This window comes from Haemaphysalis longicornis, unplaced genomic scaffold (assembly GCF_048455015.1).
Source record: "Haemaphysalis longicornis isolate Haplotype H1 unplaced genomic scaffold, Haemaphysalis longicornis Haplotype H1 scaffold_2, whole genome shotgun sequence".
In the NCBI taxonomy this organism is placed as follows: Eukaryota; Metazoa; Arthropoda; class Arachnida; order Ixodida; family Ixodidae; genus Haemaphysalis; species Haemaphysalis longicornis.
The window spans coordinates 289,013,982-289,019,317 of record NW_027526295.1 but is presented as its reverse complement, the minus strand read 5'-3'; the positions used below and the strand labels follow the sequence as shown (position 1 = coordinate 289,019,317).

General features: G+C 46.8%; 1 non-coding gene across 1 annotated transcript; it reads left to right on the top strand.

Annotated features, from left to right (window-relative positions):
* The first annotated feature begins 2,879 nt into the window (after window positions 1-2,879).
* Window positions 2,880-2,952, top strand: Trnat-cgu (transfer RNA threonine (anticodon CGU)). Its single transcript has one exon. It is a non-coding gene; the product is annotated as a tRNA-Thr (tRNA).
* Window positions 2,953-5,336: the final 2,384 nt, after the last annotated feature.

Sequence of the window (5,336 nt, the reverse complement as noted above, 5' to 3'; positions counted from 1 at the left end):
GGCGCCAACAAAAAATAGAGATAAAATCAGTGGATACCTAGGTTTAGCAAAACTTGCAGCCTGGGCGGCATATTACATACACGCAACACCAACAGCAACTTGAGGCAGGCCGCGTTTTCGCTTCGGCGCGCAATGGCCTCGTATCTATTTCGCTTTGAGAAACGATTAATAAGAAAAACGGATTCAGACTCTCAGTAAATTCGAAAACGTCATGTCTGGCACGGTTGGAAAATAATGCATCCCTAAAACAGTGCAGATGAATAAATCATAAAGCTGCAGAGCTTGTGTTGTTTCCAACCAACCGATATATCAGTGCGAATAACTAAGTATATTCGTGCTGATTGTAACAGAAGAACTTGTGCTTCGTCTTACCCAGGCCCTTTTCGGTATGAAGATCAGTCTCCGTACGTTGATTTCAGGACAGACGTTTCCCAGTAACTGGCGTCTGCTGCAGAACTAACAAGACGTCTGTCCTCTGGATATTACGGAATAAAAATCGGCTGCGCCGCTATTAAATGCCAGGAAGGGAGGAAAGAGGGCGACCTGCAGGGGGTGAGGCGTTTATACGTTTGCAAACAAACGCAGCCGCAGTCTCACCTGCTTGCAAAAACAACGCGGGGGAGCGGCAATCACGGCACACAAACACGAACGCGCAAAAGGCAAACCGCCTGGGCAGAACAGCGACTTCGCCCAACTGCTAGGACAGCACTCGGTCTTGTTTGTTTTGACTTCTCTTGTTTCTTGGCGGGTAAAGAAGCGAAGCTTTGCTGTTATTTCTCCAGCCGCTTCCCTTGGCCTTTCCCATTTGCACTCAAGTGCCCTCGCGTTTGCAAATTTGATTAGGTCTGGCGCGCCATCTTTTCCTAGAGCGCGATGTTCTTGTTCGGCGTATTTTATTTCTTTTCCTTATCGCGCCCGAATTCGTTGGCTGCGCGGCAGAAGAGTCTGCCCGCCTGCAGGGCGGGTGCGTGTCGCCCCGCGATCCTTCACGGGACTCGGCGTCTTTGGACAACGAACTGCTGTGCGCAGCAGAAACGGCGGCATCTTTCATTATTTACGAATTGTCCTACTAAGGCTCGCGCGTAATCGGATTACGTGCTCTGGACGCTTCGTAAACACGGTGTCGTTTACGAGCATCCTCGGATCGCCTTTCCGGGTCGCCGAGGGAAGCCGCGGACGCGTGACGGCCTCATTAAACGATCACGAATAAAGCACACGCGAGGACGGCGCAGTTCGCGCGTCACAGACTCAGCCGAGAAACTTGCCCCGCTGAAAAGCGGCCGCTTCTTTGACGGATTACTCGGGTTTGGCTCCGCTAATCGGGAACGGGATGAAATAAAGATCACTCGCTAGTACGGGTGCACACGCACCACCCATTCCACATTCCCACCGTATTCAAACAAAGTTCAGATCAGACGAGCTCGCGAGGTTGATCCGGGCCTCGTAAATCTGCGACACTATGCCGTACAGAACTAAATTGGAAGTAACGTGAGAGCCAGTGCACTAATCGTCAGAGACTCGGAAACGAAAAGTGCTCTCTATCTGGATACGATAATAAATGGTTTACTTTGGGTGGTGCAAATATTTATACTGAAATTAAGACTGACGTACGCAGGACTTTTTGATCTTTCGCCTTCAAACAAGCCTTTCGCGGTCACTAAGGTTTGTTTATACTCCTGTTTGCGTATATGGCAAAACGCCTCTGCTCCACCGAAGCGCTTTATAGTGGTTTGACACAAGCTTCATATACGGAATATTTGTTGCGTTTGAAGAGAAAGCTGTACTACATTACTCCCAGAAGAACGTATTAACACATGCACGCGCGCACGCACACAAACAGATGCACGCAAGCACGCGCGAGCACCGAGACTGTCGCAATGCACGCAGCTTCTGATAAGTGGGAATTACGGGCTCGTTGAATCGCTTCATAGAAAAAGAATTAGTAGTAAAAATATACTGTAGAAGAAGAGGAAGAGAAATAAAGTGACAATGGAGAAGAAGGGGCGGCTCTTGTCTCGCTTCTCTTCGCCCGATAGTGTTTAACATGTACTGCACTCGTTGCAGCTCCACGATTACGTGGGTTCTGCACAAACATCCACATGTTGGTCACTTGTTTCATTTTTGAAGCTATATTGTTTTCGTGGCTTCATTTTGTCCTGAGGTATTACGTCATCAAAAAGAAATTAAAAGAGATCAAAAAAGAAACACAAAGCACAATTTACCGTAGGTGGAATACCACAGCAAAACATGCAGGTATCTATGTATATGAGGAGCATTTTTTCCGAAATGAGTCAAATCCACTTTAACGAAATTTCACAAACAAGCGAAAATTTTGATAACTCGCCTAAATGACACGCTGTCAAAGCTGCGTGTGTGCGTGTGCGTGTGCGTGTGCGTGTGCGTGCGCGTGTGCGTGCGTGCGTGCGTGCGTGCGTGCGTGCGTGCGTGCGTGCGTGCGTGCGTGCGGACAGCACAAATAAGGGTTGGCACTCAAGATAACCTCGGAAACACAGAAAGAAAGTGGAGAAGGTGGATCCCATCCGGCGGGCATTTTTTTCTCCACTTTCAATGACCTACTACATTCTCCCCTTTGCTTTCCGAGATTATCTTGACTGCCAACCCTTATTTCTGCGTTATTTCTACGAGCCCCTCATTTCCCTTTCCGATTCGCTACATGCATAGCGAGGGCCCCTGTTCTGGCAGTCTTGGTGCCATAGGGAGCTTAAGAGGGTTCAACGCTGGTCTACCACTCTCGACATGTTTTAAAAAGAAGGTCTCCTTCAAACCGAGTAGTCCAAGTGGCGCTGGCTACCACCCCCAAGCTCAGGAAACAAAGATACCTTTAAATAAATACCCCAGAAATGGAGGTGAAGATAGCCCCGCCGGTAGCGTAGTGGTCATCGCACCAGACGCGTATTCTGGAGGTCGTGGGTTCGGACCCCACCCGACGGGCATTTTTTATCCCTTCTCTTTCAGCATTTCCAAGTTCTCTATCTGTTTCAATGACCTACTACATTCTCCCCTTTGCTTTCCGAGGTTTTCTTGACTGCCAACCGTTATTTTCTGTCTTAATTCAACGAGCCCCTCATTTCCCTTTCCGATTCGCTACATGAATAGCCAGGGCCCCTATTCTGGCAGTCTTTGTGCCATAGTCAGCTTAAGAGGGTTCAACGTTGGCTACCCCATTCTCGACATGTCGCAGACACTGGAGTCACGTCCAGGGGGTTAAAAAGAAGGTCCCCTTCATCCCGAGTAGTCCGAGTGGCGCTGGCTACCACCCCCAAGCGCAGGAAACAAAAATATCTTCACACAAATACCCCAGAAAGTGGAGGGGAAAATATACCAGCCGGTAGCGTAGTGGTCGTCGCACCAGACGCGTATTCTGGAGGTCGTAGCTTCGAATCCCACCCGGCGGGCATTTTTTCTCCCTTTCTTTCTGTCTTTCCGAATTCCTTATCTGTTTCAATGACCTACCACATAGTCCCCTTTGTTTTCCGAGGTTTTCTTGACTGCCAACCCTTATTTCTGTCATAATTCAACGAGCCCCTCATTTCCCATTCTGATTCGCTATATGCACAGCGAAGGCCTTGGTTCTGGCAGTCTCAGTGCCATGGGGAGCTTAAAGGGACAGACAACCGATTTTTGTCGCGTATATGTTCTCTAGCTCATATGAAAGCCAGCGTTTTATATAGCCCGGTAACCACACGCAATATCTAAACAAATAGGGGGAAATAATTTTAATTTGGCAGCAAACTTCCTGAAATCGGAAGGGTGGCGGTTCGTAGTGTTGAAACTTGACACTACAATATCTGTCCCTGTCACGTGACCTGCAACCCTAGCAGCTACTGTAACGGCTGAAACGTTTATTGAAGTATTGAAAACCTTTTATACAAGTATTTGTACAAGGTTAAATTGTATATGTATTTTTAAACATTATTTTGAAAATTTTAAAAGCGCGCCGCCCACCTGTCGTTCACCGTCGCTGGGGTTCTCTCAGTGTGGCTAACTGAGCCTCCATGCCCAGAATCAACGGCAGCGTTCAGTAAACAGACCCAGTGAAGAAGCTTTGACGATTCTGCCCGAGTCAGGGGCGTTTGTTCTGCCAAAATATTTGATTTCAGATTCCAAATACGCCCGCAGCTTTAAAAAAAAATAACGCCGCGCCCGGGGAGAATCGAACTTTCCACCTCCACAACGTGAAGCCAGATTCTACCTATCGTCTATCCGAACAGATGGGGCATTCGTGCAAAATAGACCGTTGCATTAAAAACACACATAAAGGAACAGGAAAGCCTGCGATTCAAACTTTTTTTAGCTGGGGACAAGTTTTTAAATATCGTTTTCATTTCGCATACAGACAAAAGTATGTTGCCGAGCTACTCTATGCCATGGTTGCCAGCATTATTTTTGGGAGGGACACACGATTCGTAGATCTAAAAACTTCGATTTAAGAAGTTCTAGGGCGTTATCAGCGAGACCGTTTCTCGTCAACGGGCTTTAAGTGATGCCCTTTCATTTGGGATAGAGAATATATATTCGACAAAAATCGGTTTTCTGTCCCTTTAAGAGGGTTTAACGCTGGTCGACCACTCTCGACATGTCGTAGACACTCGAGTCACGCCCCGGGGGTTAAAAAGAAGGTCCCCTTCACACCCCGTGTACTCCGAGTGACGCTGGTTACCACCCCCAAGCGCCGGAAACAAAAATATCTTCACATAATACCTTAGAAAGTGCAGGGGAAAATTTCCCCGCCGGTAGCATAGTGGTCATCGCACCAGACACGTATTCTGGAGTTCGGGGGTTAGGAACCCACCCGGCGGGCATTTTTCCGGCACTTTCTTTCTGTCTTTTCAAATTCTCTATCTGTTTCAATAACCTACTATATTCTTCCGTTTGCTGTCCGAGCTTTTCTTGACTGCCAACGCTTATTTCTGTGTCAATTCAACGAGCCCCTCATTTCCCTTTCTGATTCGCTGTATATATATATATATATATATATATATATATATATATATAAATATATATATATATACACAAGAGAAGAAAAACTTCGAACAAGGTAAAAGCACGATTGTGGCCTACGTTTCAGCAAAGAGAACTTGCTTTCCTCAGGGCCCCTGAGGAAAGCAAGTTCTCTTTGCTGAAACGTAGGCCACAATCGTGCTTTTACCTTGTTCGAAGTTTTTCTCTGAGGAAAGCAAGTTCTCTTTGCTGAAACGTAGGCCACAATCGTGCTTTTACCTTGTTCGAAGTTTTTCTTCTCTTGTGTTCTCTACCATCTTCAAAGTTCTACTACTCCCTATATATATATATATATATAAACATAGGTCGGCAGT